Source organism: Zalophus californianus, chromosome 2 (assembly GCF_009762305.2).
Source record: "Zalophus californianus isolate mZalCal1 chromosome 2, mZalCal1.pri.v2, whole genome shotgun sequence".
Classification (NCBI taxonomy): Eukaryota; Metazoa; Chordata; class Mammalia; order Carnivora; family Otariidae; genus Zalophus; species Zalophus californianus.
Genome location: NC_045596.1, coordinates 164,111,632 through 164,129,011, shown reverse-complemented (window position 1 = coordinate 164,129,011; position 17,380 = coordinate 164,111,632). Strand labels below are relative to the sequence as shown.

The 17,380-nt window shown below is 39.1% G+C and overlaps 1 protein-coding gene across 5 annotated transcripts in view; it reads right to left on the bottom strand.

Moving 5' to 3' along the window:
• Window positions 1-17,380, bottom strand: part of SLC20A2 (solute carrier family 20 member 2) — a 104,974-nt gene that overhangs the window by 69,940 nt on the left and 17,654 nt on the right. For 2 of the 5 annotated variants that reach the window (XM_027599912.2, XM_027599916.2), the window contains exon 1: window positions 2,232-2,456. The exons of the other annotated variants lie outside the window; for them this stretch is intronic. The gene's annotated coding sequence lies outside the window, so the exon portion shown is untranslated. Of the gene's footprint in view, window positions 1-2,231; window positions 2,457-17,380 lie in introns of those variants that run through there. 5 annotated transcript variants of the gene reach the window in all.

The following is a 17,380-nucleotide window of genomic DNA, read 5'->3' as shown; positions in this document are numbered from 1 at the left end:
ATAATGTAAGTTCCCATATAACCACACAGTCCAGTTACCTATTAAAAACTTCATGTGAATGAAGAGGACCCCCCCAAAAAAGATTCTTCTTTGCTTCCCTGAAAAATCTCTCAAAGCTTCAGAGCAGAAGGCTAATTCTCTAGGAATAGAGAAACATTAAAATAAATCTATTGCAAGCAGGAGCTACTCTGTCGGAGCCTCTGGGTCTATAACTATTTTAAGAGGCAGAGGGCTAGGAAGAGAGGGCAGGCCGCCAGGGAAAGCAGCTTAAACAGGACTGGAGGACAGAAATGCACAAAGCCAACTGCAGGGAGGGCGACGATGATGGAAGGTGCAGCTGTGCACAGCACATGCGCGGAACCGTGGGTTGCTGGGCTCTTTCCGCAGGCCCCACAGTTGCCTGGGCTGCTCAGCATCTGGACTCCCCCACTTGTGACCCTGAGCTGAGCTCACTGTGATGGGTCATGCCCAAGGTCCTAACTAGTCAACAGAGACTCTACTAATGAGGGAACCATAACCAGTATCACTTCACCAGGCACACCAGATAAGGAGTGAAGAGAATCACTGCTCCAGCAAACGCAAGAAATTCCCACACTGACACTTACATCATTAAAATGATCTCCTCTTTCATTCACCTATATCAGGCTCTCACAGCACATAAATCACTAAAAGGAACACTCTGAAAGTGTTTATGAGCATTTCAGCAACTCCTCCTAGAAGAACACACGCTTCCTCTAGTAAAAATACCTATGGAAGCCTCTTTCTGTTAAATTTTAAAAATGGATACATTTTGAACAGACTTTCTTCTCCACAGGACTAATCAACAGCAGAGGGAATGAATAACAGCTTGAAAACCATCAAGTACCAACTACGGTGCACTTTTACAAACACTCCTGAGATGCTGAGGGTGCCTCGTTGACAATTAAAAGTAAGAATAAGACCCCGTTTACTTTCTTCCGATGGAAGTATGTATCATGAAGCAAATACCGGAACAAAGTTCCTTTTACTACTCAAGATGTATTACAAACTTTTCTGTTATAATTACAATGAATCTGGACAGTAAATTTCTCTTCTGCTCAATAAAAAACTTAAGTTTTAATAGGAGTTGCTTTCTAAAAATAGGTCAAGAACTCAGTTCTGTTTTCCCTTCTTACATTCTTTTCCTACTAAATGTACCACTGAAACATTTCCTTTCATTGTTGACACCTTAGGTCATTTGGATTTAAAAATCACACAATACATAATAACAAAGAAGTCTTTGAATAAAGCTTGCAAAATGGGAAAATGGCATTTGAGGGAATGCCTCCCTCCTTGCTCACAGAGTTGATAAGGATGGGATGCCTGCGGAGCAGCTACTACATGACCTATTAGAATTGTTTCAGTAAAACCAATATTCCTACAGGGGATAAAATGTGTGTGTTACCTGATTTAAAAAATGTCCTGCCTCATTCTCTTGTTATAAGCATGTTGTTTGGCATGAAGTCGGGTGTACTCTGAATTAAAACCCACCTCAAACTAAGCAAGGTGCTTCAGATTTTATTAACAATATTCGATATTAAGATCTTTAGTTTTCTTCAGTCTAAATTTAAGTTGGCAATGACTTGTTAAATTAAGAGCAGTTAAGATTTAAAAATTTCATGACCTTTGGTTAATTTTGGTAACTAACTCCATCTTCCAGAGGATGCTTTCAATTACTTTGTAAAGCCTTCCTCCTAAATTTATTTTTTTAAGTACTTCTCTTTAGGGGTACATGGGTCTATTTTTAAACATAAAATCTTCTCAAAAAAATAAAAACCGTCCACCTATACATTTTACAAAGTTACATATGACACTCCCATTATTTCTGTATATAAACTTGTAGCTCACAGTAAGTATAACAGGAATCCACTTTTAACTTTTTTTCCCTAAGAGTTAGGTTACCATAGAGATAAAGCTCAATGAGACAACCATTCCATTAATCAAATATTTTAACAGATAAAATAAGAAATAATCTACAGACTGTTTCTGGAAAGATAAAACAGTAAGAATCAAATACTTTCTCTAGGGAAAACCAAAAAAGGCAGGTTTCTTGCAGTAGGATACATGTAAAGAAAACCTTTGCCACCATTCTTAGAATCCTCTGAAGTCCCCACCCCAAAGTTTCCAGTTTTCCCAAGAGATGAAAAATTACTATAGGAAGATTTAAGGAGAAAAGAACAAAGAGAAATCTTAAAAATCCACCCACTACTTACAAGCACTTTCAAAGGAAATCTGAGCCGAAATTCTTCAGAAGACTGCTCTCCCGACCATAAACACAATCTGAAGTCTAAAATAGATATCCTATCACATTAGGCCGAGAAGTCACATTTCAGCTTACTAACTTCTACTTGGGTGAACAGTTTTACAACTCATCGAACAAACCCTGGCTAAAATTAACCGCACCGGCGCCACAGGCAGGAACTCGCTGATTTGCATCATGTGTGCCGGGATTTATTCACTAGGACAACATCGGTGTCCTCTTAATGGGAAATTTGGCCAAGGGGCGTGCTCTGCTGAACAATACATAGCATCATGATTATGCTAATTACTGAATTCAGTCCAATAATACTAACTTCTTTTAAGATGTTTTCGCAAGTACTGACAAAGAGAAAGCATAAGCTCTTTTTCACGACAGGCATTCACTTGAGTTTTAAGCACATTCAAATCAGACAGAACTTTGACAACACGGTGGCAGTGCTGTTTGCTCCTCATAAGGAAAAGCAGAGTAAAAGGACATTCCGTCAGATTCTTTAAACAGTGTGATTAGATGCGGTACGACGTTAAATTAAATAGGCATCAAATATACATACTAAGAAGTCTATCAACAAGTACCCTTCAATGAAAGCTTTTTTTCTTGATACAGAATGAGCTCATGTCACTTACTTGCTTTGTCTTCTGCACCTCCCAAGGAGTTGCTATGAGGACACAGGTTCACTAATAAATTAGAACTGAGAACAAACATCTCAAATATTTACAAAAGGCCATCATCCTTGGCAAGAAGCATTTTGAAATGCATTTAACTGCCTGGGTGGCTGGAACTGGTAAACTGTCCCCTCTAGGTGACTGACCATCTATAAGGCATGTTGAAACTCAGGTTAACAGCTAAAGACCCCAAGCATACATGTGACATTCCAAAGAAAATTAGAGGTAACATAGAACTTTCTTTAAAATATATACACTTCCTTAATAAGTACAGTTTATATCAAAGCCAGAGAACTGCTTAACATCTACTCAAGATGGTTAAGATTAGTTTGTTTTAGACATTTGAGTTCTGATGACATACTTTGGTCTGACTGGTCACTTTATGAAAGATATCAAAACACATTCAAACATCAATCAAAACTCCAAACACCTCTGGGAGATATTATCCCCCTCCCCTCCTTTTTTTAAACAGATGGGTAAAACAGGGAAATTCAATGACTTGTCCAAAGTTTCACTCTGAATCAGCACTGGATTATTCCATCCCCCTCCTAACCTCTCTAGGACACATCTTCCATATTAACTGTTTAGCTATAATCCTAGAGATCTTTTCAGAGTTGTTTGTTTTCCTGATTTTAAAATGTTGTGTCAGTGTAGAATTCAAGAGATTTTTTTCCTACTCAACTCCCAAATCCCAGGTCTGTGCTCCAGGGGCTGGCTCACTCCTTGACTCTCTGTCACAGGCAGGTATCCCATAACATGGATCCTTAAGACCTGACTGTGCCCTTATGAAGCACTATCCACCTATGGCACAAACACCCAAAGTGGTAAACAGGTTGATTCCCATCGGCATGAGATGATAAACACCAGCACAGACCCCCTCTCCAGGCTGTTCACAAAAACTGCTAGCTGCTAGTCTGGGATTCCACCCCCCGATGCCCAGCTGTAAGCTGTACTTGCTCCACCCCCACGAGATGGTAGCCGATGTGCACTCACCACCATCCCAAGCCAAAGTCATTGGAGGTGGGCAATTTCCCACTCCATGCCAAAGGGAACAAGTTAGCACTAATCAAAGATGATTAACCTCAGATCAATATAATTCTTAGTGATCCACAGCAATTCTGGAATCCTTAATGCCAAAAGAGGATGTTGTGAGGCTATTTTTGACACAATTATCCTTAACTGATTACATCACAGTTCGGAGCTAAAACATGATTTCTTCTCTAACCCAGAAAGAAAAAGCAAATACACCAAGTTTACTTAGGCACTGGTGTTTGCACTGCAAAGGAACAATATGATGAATCCCACATCCATTATATGGAAGGCAGGGAACGCTGAGCAGTTTTTCAGTTTCTCATGTGTCAAATATGCTGAGTATGACTCCACTGTTTCTTTCAACAGTGGCCACACCTGTTCCAAAATGGAAGAACCCAAACATTCCAAAGAAAATAGTGTATCCTCCAATATACATTAGTCACTCTGCTGCTTCCTTTTCATTAGTGAAAATAATTTAAGAGTCAACTGTACTTTTGTTCCAGGCATACTTATGACAGTAGAGAAAAATCTGTGTGCATTATTAAAAGCAAGGTAAATTCACCCCATTCATCCTCCTGAATTTCTGGTGGTAGGGGAGGCAGGAGAGGAGGCGGCGTTATGTGAGTGGAAGATGGTGATCTATGGGATCTTTAGTGTAAGAGATCCACGCAATTGAAACAAAAACAACTGTTTTTATGAACTCGCATTAATGAATTCACCTGGATATCGACCCTCTAGAGTAGCCACATACATAATTTTAAATTTTCTCATAGTAAGGTTAAAAAAGTGAAAATAACAGGGAAAATTAATTTTAATAACATATTTTATTGAACTCAATGTATCTTGGATATATTCATGAATATTTTATATTCAACATGAAGTGAATATAAAAATGACTAATGAGCTAGTGGGAGAAAAGGAAAGCTGAGGAAAGCTGAAGACTAGAGACAGCCTGAAAGGGGAAGAAAAATGATCTAGAAAGGAGAAAGGACCAAAAGAGGAAAAACAGACCAAAAGGAGGGAGAAGAAAATAATTCCTCCCCAGGCATGGAATTCAGTTATAAAATCACATAGCAGATACTGGAATGCTCCCACGTGGGGCTAGGTGCTGCTGGTACAGAGAGGACAGACAAGGGCTCTATGTTCTAGAAGCTCACACTCTGGTGAGAAGGATAGACCCACCCAGGCAAACACAATGTTCTGGTGAGTATGAAGAGACAGTTATATGCGCTGGGCTCTGGGAGCGCACATGGGGGTAAGAGTTGGGGAGAGGAGCAGTTGATTTTTTAAATGAAGGTTATCTTCTAATGACATTTTAAATGTATGTTCCAGAATATCTCAGGATTCTAAATTTTACTTTGGAACCTTAGAAGAGTCATGGTGACATGATGGAGGGATCAGTTATTCCAAAAGATTTAAAAATTACATCTGGAAACAGCAGTAAATTTCCTATTCTGAGCTTTTATCACCTTCAAGTTAAACATGGTTATTTGGTCCAACTAGTGAGGTTGTAGAGTAGGGAAAGAGTAGAAAGGGAAAAAAATCCCTCCTGGTTCTCCATGGTTCCCAGTTTTTCAAGGGTGACATAAAATACTCAAAGGCTTCATGCTGGAAAAAAACACGATCAACCCACTAGTAAGCAACTCTTCTTTGGATGTAGCTATGGAGTCAGAAGGACCTGGGTTCAAAATGTAGCCTCCCACCGACCAGCCATATGACCTCTGCGAGTCTGCTTCCTCTCCTGTAAAACAGGGATAATAATGCCAACAGTAAGGGCCAGTGTCCGAGCTCTCTGACACAACACCAGCACACGGGAGCTCGCACTAAGTGGCGGTAGCCATTATGATCACACCCCTTCTATCCTTGCTGAAGATCAATTTGGGATATTTACTGAGGGAGGAAGAAAGGCTCCCCACTTGTATAGCTCAAAGCTTCAAAAAATAAAATGCCGAAACGGGCTTCAAATGATTATTAAGTATTTCAGGGGAACCTAGGGTCTATAAACTATCTGAAAACTGTAGCTTTGATAGCCTGCTCATTTTTTCTCTATTTTATCACTTCATGTTGCTGGCCTAAGGTTGCATCAGAATTTAGGGACACTGACTAAATAAGTACCTATGAATTCCATATCTTGGCAGCCCGTTGCAGTGATGACCCCCTATTTATTCCTGCTTCCCTGCATCTACCCTTGGATAGTCCCTTTCCACACTGACTCTGATTTGGCCAGAAGGACAAGGGCAAATTTGAGAAGTGCTGACCCACTGGAGCTTGCTTGCCCTCTCTTGCTGCACTGTGGAACCCCAAGAACGTCACCTGAAGAAGCCCTGGCTAGCCTACTGAGGATGAGAAGACCACATGGAGCAAAGATGCACAATCTGCTGCCGAGGCCCCCACACCGGCCAGCATGACGACTGCAGGACATGTGAGGGAGGCCATCCAAGACCATGTGGCCCCAGCCAAGCTGCCTGCTGATTGCAGAGACCAGCCAGGCTAGCCCAAACCAAAAGAACCACCCAGGTGACCTACAGAATTGTAAGACATAATATATGCTTATTTTTCTAAGTCACTACTATTAGGTGATTTGTTACACAGCAAAATCTCACTGATATACATATCTTCAAAAAGTCTGTATCATTCCATCCCTGTATCTCCAAATTAAACCTTTGAAGACTAATTGATGTCTGTTATTCTTAAAATTCACAATTCTGATTACTGTATTTACTTTATCAAATCAACTATTATGTTAATCAAAATAAAATGAAACAGTGATATGGTCTGATTATAAAACTGCTAAAATCGGAAGTTCTCTATTCTATTCTATTCTATTCTATAATTTGAAACAAATATATGGGGCCTTCAATGCTACAACTACACATATATGCTAAAGAGATGATTCTTTCATCCTAGGCTTCAGAGTGATTATATGGGCACAGTTTATAGCTATTCAATCTGTCAAAATACTTCAAAAATGGATTAGAGTACCAATTTACCCACACATGAACAGAAAAATCTAACTCCAAAAGAGCATTCTTTTTTGGTAAGCTATAAATAAATAAATAAACAAATAAGTAAATAAATAAAAGACACGCATAGTAGCAAACTCTTAAAGACAATTCTTTTTAAAAACCTTGGTAAGGAGCGCCCGGGTGGCTCAGTCCCTTAAGCGTCTGCCTTCGGCTCAGGTCATGATCCCGGGGTCCTGGAATCAAGCACCGCATCCCACTCCCTGCTCAGCGGGAAGCCTGCTTCTCCCTCTCCCACTCCCCCTGCTTGTGTTCCTGCTCTTGCTATCTCTCTCTGTCAAATAAATACTTTTAAAAAAATAAAATAAAAATAAAAACCTTGGTAAGGAGTTAATTCAGCATGCTTTATTATTTTTTTTTAAGATTTATTTATATTTGAGAGTGTGCATGTGCCTGCAAGCATGAGCAGGGGTGGGAAGGGGGGGAGGCATAGAGGGAGAGGGAGAGAATCCTCAACTAGACTCCTCACTGAGTGCAGAACCCAGAAGCAGGGCTTGATCCCAGGACCCTGAGATCATAACCTGATCTGAAATCGAGTCAGATGCTCAACCGACTGAGCCACCCAGGTGCCCCTATTCATTATAACACAATTTATATCAGGACTGTGAATATAAAAGCAGTATTACTGCTGTTGTTTTAATACTTATTTTAACAGTTGATTTTTTTTAAAAGATTTTATTTATTTGACAGAGAGAGACACAGCGAGAGAGGGAACACAAGCAGGGGGAGCAGGAGAGGGAGAAGCAGGCTTCCCACTGAGCAGGGAGCCCGATGCAGGGGCTCGATTCCAGGACCCTGGGATCATGACCTGAGCCAGAGGCAGACGCTTAACAACTGAGCCACCCAGGCACCCCATTAACATAGTTGATTTTTTAAAGTATCTTAGAATAATACTGGGAAATTTTACCCTCTGCATACATTCCTAACAGTCACCCGTTTAACAAACATTTGAACAGCTGGTTCCTGCCATCATGAAACTCCCAAGCCTCTGTAACATTTGTATAAATGGCAGGATGCCCACGACTATAGCAGAAAATAGTGTGAATGACAGTTCTGCCTTCAAGCGGCTTATCATCTGGTATGAGATATGATAGTAAATATAAACTTTCTACATAGAAGAGAGTATCTCAAAGGGTAAAATTTCATTCCATTAGGAATCTAATTAGAGGCTTCCAGTTGGGTTCATCAGGAAAGGCATATTGGAGGAAGTGACAGTTGAACTGAGACTCTGCATGCTGGTGAGCTTTCAAGAGCAAAAGGAATGGAAAGAACATTATGGAGAAGCAATGGCCTAAGCAAAGGTAAAGAAAAAGGAGAGCTATAATGTATGTCTGGGGAATGGACTGGATTCAGAATTCATCTCTGTCTGGGTTCAAATTCTAGCTTCATCATCAGTAGTTGCTGACCTTAGGCAATTACTCTTGCTATGTCTTAGTTTTACCATCTTTAAAATGGGGATAGTAATATACACACTTCATATGGTTATTATGAAGATTAAACGAGTTTATGTTTGTAAAGCATGTAAAACACTAGTGCTTAATATATAAACATTTTATTAAATAAATTCATACGTTTATGCATAACAGCAAGGTAGACAGACAAACGTGCATGAATATATAGACATAGTTATACTGCTAAAGAGAGTACCTGGTAGGTAGTAGGTGCTAAATATGCTTTTAATTGTTCTCCCTTTGTCTGGAATTCACGGAGAATCACACTAGAGCACAGGGTCAGACATGTTTCCATGAGCCCCAACATTAGCCTCCACTCAGTTAAAAGAGCAGAGACTGCCCCTCCTCTACTCGGAAACTAGGAGTTGCCTCCTTTCTCTTGGGGCAACACTTCTGCATTTGCTGATATAAGATGCTCTGCTTCAAAGGGTTACACAGACACAGCCTAGCAGCCAGATTTGAACAAATGAGCACTAGTATTTTATGTAATACATACACCTTAAATGAAAAAACAAGCACAAGCTTATTAAGTACAATCTGAACTGCTGTAATTTATTAGTATTCAAGCTAACCCAAAACAACAAACAAATGTACCGTAATTTGAAGTTTTAGGAAAACATTAGATTTAAAGGCACAGTATTTCAAAAGATATTTCAAAGTATTTCAAAAGTAACAAAATCTTACTCATTTTACTCTAATTTGGCTTCAAGGTAGTCATAAATCCACACTGAAAATACTTTTAAATGCAGCCTTATTACTTGAATCTATTAATAAAACGTTAAAGTGAGTTCTCTCCATTTTTAAGGCAAAAGTACTTGAAAATAGTCTGTTGAAATAAGGAAAAATGCCTGCAATCTCATACTATTTATTTGTTTAGAAACCTCTTTTTTACAGATAATACGAAGGCAAATTGCACCCACCACAAATCAAACTTTGTTGCCACTCCTGTGCTGGTGGCCAGCACGTGGATTAACGCGCCGGGCTGAACTGTGGATCATAAACACCCACTTCTCCGTTTATTTGATCCAATTACAAGAGAACTATTAAGATTCAGGCAACAGGCTACTGACCTCCAAAAGCTTTTGGTACATTAGCACCAAGTATTAATTTTTGTTATTCCAATGCACACTGCTTCACAGCAATCGAGCTTACTTCAAGAGCATGTACAGTCTTGTCAGGGTAAGAGCTACTATACCTTCTCACTTGAGATTTAAGACTTTCTAAGGAAAAGGGGGCTGTAGAACACTTAACAGAGTCATACTGCTGGGATCATTCAAATCAAAGTTTACTAGCTTTGTGACCATTGGCGAGTTACTCAGAATTCTCTCCGCCCACCTGTAATATAAGGATAAGAACCCACTTCCAAGGATTGTTCAGAAAATGAGTTAATGTACATATAGCACTCAGAACAGTACTTGGCACAGATTTCTATATATAAAATATATTTATATATTTTTTAGTTACATATATATTTTTAGCTATAGAAAGTAACAATGAAGGGGGATTCCAGGTTAAACCACCTGTATGTGGTAGAGAATCTACTTTGGGGTTCTGGGTTTTTAGGTTCCCTCTCCATCTTATTTTGGATGAATAGGGAACTTGCAGGGTAAGAAAGAAAGGATCCTCATAATAACAGCCCAAAGCCACCGGTTTTATTATTAATAATTTTAAATATGTTCTTATGTATTTGTAAGGTTTCTTTGAAGGGCAAATGCTTAAGTGTGTGGCAGAATACAATACTTGGCACTAATTTACCAAGATACTTGGGAAATCAAGAATGTATTCTCTAACTTTTGATAGCTCTGCTGTCAATGGATGTGGTCTGTTGACATATAAGAGATTCTAATTTCACTTGCTACAAGAACCCAGTAGGTGGCTAGTTTCTTCCAGGGGTGGGGGTGGCATAGCCTAATCTCTTGATGATAGACATATATAATTGTAAATAGTTCATTTAAAACAGTGCTCCAATGATGGGTGCTCACTTTTCAAAGCAGCAAAAAACCAGAGGATTAACAACTCAGCTCTAAGAATTCTAATAGCCAAGTAATTATAATAATCCAAGAAGCCATTCTCAGAAACACCACGGACCAGTTCCTCTCTGTAGGTCCTGGCTCACCAAAAGAAGAGTGGACAGACAGTACCGGGGTATCTGTGGTTGATTGTAGACTGTGAAATAATAGACAATTATCCATTTTAGACCTTAATGCGGTCATTGTAAGAGTTGGTTGACATTATATTTTCCTGTCTTTACAGTTGCCAGGAAAGCGTGCATTTCCCAATTCTTTGACTCACATCTGTTCCTAAAAATCCTCTTTAAAAATGACTAAAAATTACTCTTTTTAGTTTCACAGATTGAGATCCTTTTATGTAAACACATTTAAAGGAGGGGCTCTTGATAAATCCAGATTTCTTTAAGGCTTTTTAAAATACTTTTTAAATAAGATGAATGGAAGCATAAAAGGACAGCATATTAATACATTCCAACTAACATTCTGATATAAGAAAAATCTTGTCCTTATTATTCAAGCTTATAAGATTATAAAATAATCAGAAGCCAGTTAGACAAAGGGTATTCTAGTTGTTCATACACAGCATATCAGAACAATGTACACCCAACCCATGACATCAGACTAGTACTCACTGTCCTTTGTATAAGTGTTAAATAAGCCATCTCTTCTCGTAAGAGTGTAGTAGGGGGTTCAGGAAAAATAACTAAGATAAAAGGCAAATAAACAACCCAAGACATCCCCCAAACAATATCCAAAAGAACCTCTCTCAGATCATTTACTAAAGTAATCTCTTCTGAAATCACCATTAAATTAATCCTGGGCACTGAAGAAACAGGAAGAATAAATCACATTGAAGTTACTATTCTTTAGAATGTGTTGGACAATTCTGAGACACACAGAGAAAAAAAGTATTAAAAATAGCCAACAGAAGGACTAGGCAGCAGTTAAACATAAAGGCCAGAGGTGAGATCAAAATTAGAAACATATGATGTCTGAAGAACTGTCCATATAAGGGTGTCTTTAAATCAGTAACTAAGTTAGGATAATCCACTGAGGAAAATAAAGCTGCCATCATCATAATGGCTGATTCTCCATCTCTCATTCAGAAATCTCTGGAGTCTCAGGAGACAAACATGATACAACTTTACGCTATTATGTTTGATAATATTCAATAGTGTTTGGAGATGTTTTCAAAGCTGGTCTTGACTTTCCTAGTCTCAGATGAGAAACTCCATATATTGATCTTTCATTCTTATAAAGGTATGGAAGAGCAATAGCAGAGGATAAAACTTCTGCTGAGCATTCCTTACCACAGCTAGTATACCACATTTTACTTTCCCCAACCCTGTGGATTTCCAGATTCCCCAGAGTAGGCTGCTGTTTGTTCACTGTCATTTACTCATTCATTAGACAGACTCTCATTAGCTTCTTAAACCTGGTGTCAACACTAGAGAAATGAAATAAAGAAGCATCCTACCTTCTAGGAGTTCAGTGTAATGTGGAAGACAGATACACAAGTAATTATAATACACTTTAAGGCCTATAATAGAAATTTGTACAAAAGTAGCATTGCAATTCTCTTTGGGGGTTGGGAAAGGTTTGTTTTATGATTCAAATGACCAGGCAGAGAAGGGTGAAAGGCATTTTAGGCAGAGTGAGCAGTACAGGCAAAAGCTCAGCGGGAGGAAACAACACAGAATGTTCTGGGAATAGCAAAAGTATAAATCCAGAGAGCAAGTGATGGGATATGAATGGGAGGGGACGCAGATCAGGCTGAAGAGATAGATCAGCACTGGGTTGCTGAGGACTTTTAAGTGCCATGCTAACAAGTTCGGCCATTATCCTGTAGCCCTGAGGCTCTCAAGTCTGGCTACACATTAAAATCTCCTGGGAAGGGGAGTCTGCATGGCTCAGTCGGTTAAGCCGCTGCCTTCGGCACAGGTCATGATCCGGGGTCCTGGGATTGAGCCCCACATCGGGCTCCCTGCTCAGCGGAGAGCCTGCTTCTCCCTCTCCCTCTGCCTGCCGCTCTGCCTACTTGTGCTCTCTGCCAAATAAATAAATAAAATCTTAAAAAAAAAAAATCTCCTGGGAAGCTTTAAAACAAAATATTGATGCCTGTTATTTGTTAGTATCAATTAACTGGTCTAGGATGGAACCTGGGTATTTCTTTAAAAGCTTCCCATGTGATTCTAGTATGTGGTCTGGGGGGAGAACCACTACTGTAGGCAACAAGGAGTCAACATAACCGTGTTAGCAGGGCGTTGATGTAAAAACGTTAAAAAATAAAAAAAAAATTAACTGGGCAACAGTGCAAAGAGATAACAGGAGTGGAGCCGAGAGGAGGAATGTCAGTGTGTATGCTACTGGATATAGGCTAGAGATAAGAGTCGAAGCCAGTAGTTATTAACATTTCGTGGGTCACTAACCCGTGTGAAAGTCAATGACAAAGGCTAAAAGCCCTCTCCTTAGGAAAAACACACATATGTCAAAAGATGTACATACAATTTCAAGGGATTATGAACCTCTTTGAGTATGATAAATTCAACTTAAAAAACCCTGACCTAAAAGCAGTGATGAGAAAGAGGAAAGACTACTGAGGTAGAATGAACAGCACTAAGGATGCTTAGGTGAGGGGAAAGAAGAATTAAGGATTACATCATCACTTCTAGCTTGAGTTATAAATAATAAGTGCATATTGTGCACTCACTTAGGCATCAGCAGCCATACTGAATGCTAACATGTATGTATCTCCCTGAATTCTCCCGATTCTATAAGATAGATGGTTACCACACTGATTTTATAATTGAAGAAAGTGAAATTTAGAGACAGACATTAAGTAACTTGTTCAATGCCACGTGGCAATAGTGATAGAGCCGGAATTTAATCCAAGACAGTAGGACTCCAAAGCTTGCAATGTTAGCCTCTCCCAGTGCTACCTCTGGTGAGTGGTACCCATGGATGAAAAAGAGGAGACAGGGCGCCTGGGTGGCTCAGTTGGTTAAGCGACTGCCTTCGGCTCAGGTCATGATCCTGGAGTCCCGGGATCGAGTCCCGCATCGGGCTCCCTGCTCAGTGGGGAGTCTGCTTCTCCCTCTGACCCTCCTCCCTCTCGTGCTCTCTGTCTCTCATTCTCTCTCTCGCAAATAAATAAAATCTTAAAAAAAAAAAAAAAGGAAAGAAAAAGAGGAGACAGGAGGAGAGAGGAGCAGGTTTAGGATGAGAAGAGGAAGGGGTGGGGTGGGGATGGGGATAAAAAAAATTAGTTTTAGATGTGCTATTTTCAAGATAGTACATGACATACAGATGACAGTATCTGTTGAATCAGGAAAAACAGAAAGAAGATCACGAGGTGAGAGCAGAAGATACAGGAACAGAACGGGTACTGAGTTCTCCCGATCCCCCCAGCACCATGCTTTCTCACAATGCTAGAAGCACCAGCACTATCTTTCCTGGGACGTCAGGGCCGCACAGCCAGTGAGTGGTGGAGCCCATCTTAAACCTTGACCTAAACCTCTAGGGCCCTATAAAAAGGAGTGAAACCATGGGGTCCTAAGAGGCAGCAGCCCCCAATCTCTTTTAAAACTGCTATTGGGAGACACGGCGTTTGTTTTTTTAAAAAGCTTTATAGAAAATACTTTGGACAATACCCATTTCTATAACCTAACGGTCTTTTATATTGTTTTGACTATTTGAGGGGTAATAAAAGATATCTCTGTTAACCAACTTAAATACTAAAGATCCATTTTCACAGGGCAGTATGCACACTGAGGGGCACACCTATGTAAATGATACAGCAGGACACCAATTCTCTGGTGTGTTACTATTATCTGAGTCAGGACTCAGACAATTAGTCTAATGGAGATAGTGTGCCTGTTTCCTGAGGCCACGGAAGTGGTGAAATTTCCTTTTTCACTCTTTTTGTAGCTTGAAAAGAATGTGGTTTTTCTTCTCTCTAAAGTCACAAAAATAAAATCTTTAACCACACTCACTCTACAAGTCTAGACTAGCTACTTCAGGTTTAACAGAGGTATAATGCATACATCACAGTTTCAGATAAAAACCTATTAGAGTTCAATGTTGCAGCACCTGTACTGATCATGTAGTCTGTGAGTCAAAAACACTCCTTCTATAAAAGTACTTTTAAAGAGCCTACAACATTATCCTGGAATTGTCTCCTGTTTTAGAATTAAAGTACTTGAGAGAAATATAAAATTCCAATTAACAGAGTTTTGAAGTCCTGTTAAATAGTTATCACTGAGAACAGGAATACCTTCTACAGCCCTACCCCAGTCACCCATCGCTCCAAGGGCTCCACTGGGAAGTCACTGCTTTCTAGAAGAGCCCACCCCATTACTGGAGAACTCTCACAAGAGCTTAGGTCAAGTCAAATCCCTAGCCTTGTAATATTCATTCATTCAAACATTCTGGTCTTCCTATTCCTTAATCTACAAGGGTTGCCACCATTGTTCTTTTACACCCTCTCCTTCAGATCCAACAACCAAACTCCTTTTGCAGTGGTTGCTCATGTGACTTCACATCTCAGTCCATCGCTATCCTTGTCTTCCTCCTTTGCTTGTGTTTCACCTCAAATGTGGTTTTCAGATGCAAACACAATTCATCAAATGTGGTCCAACTCACTCATATTTTTAGCAGCCACATCACAGAGTTAGCCCACACAAGCCTGCGGGCAAATCAACTCCTAGCTCTTTTTCATCTTAGGTGCCTCTGAGATTGTCCTCCATGCCCAAGATTCTTTAGTTCCTGCATATGTTTATCTTTAATATCTTTCATCTTGCTGATTTTAGAACATCATTATGACCTATTCAGGTTATTCTGAGTCTGGAGTCTGCTAGCTATTGCATTAGCCATCTCTCCTAGGCTTATGCCATCTGGAAATTAGAAACGTATTTCCATCCAGATCTTTACAGAAAGAAGATACTGTGATTAAAAATGTGCTATCAATGGCAGCTCAGTCCTTTACAGGTTCTGTAGACTAAGTACTACTCTCTGATACCTGTATTACCAATTTTTAACCATTTTGAGGGGCAATAAAAACCCCTTTGAAAAGATGTTAAAGCCATTAAATGTACAATTTATACACAACTTTTCAATCAATATCAGATGGTTCGTGGACCTCATGAAGCCCATCTGATGGCCTCCCGTATAGGTACTCTACCTTAGGGATTCTAGGGCCTATGAAAAACATTTCCGGCCATTAGGATTTATTAATATCCATTTCTAAAATAACTGATTCTCCTATCCAATGCCCAACTTAATACCTAGGAGCCAATTAACTGGAAATCAATTGACATTATTAGCCCACTAATTCTCAGTATCAAAGAAAGTATCCAGAAACTAAGAAATCTGACCAAAACCAAACCACAGATTATAAGAATACTTTACAAACAAAAGCAAAAGTACCTAAGCTTAAATATATAAAGATACACCACTGTTTGTGGGAAATTAAAAAAAAAAGAGGAAACACTGAATGTCCATTCACAGGCAAATGACTCAATACATTATGGCATATTGAAAATGTTATTCATTTTTTGAAAATAAGAGTTAGATCTATCTATATTTAGTTATATCTAAAGAAATATCCATGATATATTAAGGAGGAAACACTTCATAATAAAGTTGAGAGTATGATCCTATTTTAAAAATAAAAAACTGACAAACTTTATGTTGTTAAAAATACTTTTATGAATATAGAAAAAGGTGTGGAAAAATTCACATCAGGCTGTGAACATTGGTGGGGTATTAATTCTTTTTGTCTGTACTCATCTTTGCATACTTTCACTCGTTACACTTTTGCCAAGGAAAAATTGAAATAAAAAAAGAAAAACTAAATAAGGCTGACAATAGGATCTATCAGTAAAAACTGAGGCCTCTCACCCGAACACCCCATGCAGGTTTTTTAAATGCCCAATTTCCCAAAAAGTGTCCCACCCATAATATGCCCCGGATGAAAACTAGTTTCCTTTTGGCTTGTCAATGATTTAGTTTCTCACTGTTTGGGGTATTTCAGTCCAAAGACAGGCACTCCTCTGTTACACATATTAAAGCTGTGTTATAGTTTCAATGTGTCCACAATTTACAAGTGTGGCTCACCTCCCACCCCCCCTTAGGAAAACAGGCATCTCCACAGAGTCATAAATAAAAGGTATGTGGAACCCATGGTAGTCCAATACATAAGAGATAGATGCTTACAGCACAAACACTATCAAATTCTAAGGTGAAGAAATAGGAGCACGAAGAGGCCATTCCTGTTGGGTCAGCGGTTCTCAACCCCAGCTAAACATGAAAACTGCCTGGAAACATTTTAAAAATACCAATGCCTGGGCACCACTTCCAGAGTCTAATTTAACTGGCCCAGGGAAAGGTATGTGTTTCACTTTAAAAGTTACCTATTCAAATGAGCAGAGTTAAGAACCACTGCTTTCTACATTTCATTTCCTTCCCTTCTACCAATTTTTACAGAGCTTTCCCTTTATCAGTTATTTTAAGGCTATTATATATATTTGGGAAAGCCAAGCTGATCAACCAGTTAACGCCTGTCCACCACATGTAATTTATATTGTCCTACTGCTGACTTTTGATGCCCAACTTCAATAACATTACTTAAATCTATGGGTATTATCATTAGGAGCTCTTCACATGTCAACAGTATTTGTAGCTTTGCCTTAATAATGACATTATTTATTACTAATCTTGGAGACAATGAGTTTATAAAACATCTTAGGACCCCAAACATTATGTTGGAAAACAAAAGTCCAACATTAGTCTACTGATTATTTGAAATATTGCTGGATATTAATTAATGGACTTCCTGACTTTTCATGCTTATCTTTACAAGTATTTTAAAATTTCAACATCTACCACATTGCGAAGAATCGATAAAAAGAAAAAACATTACTTGAAA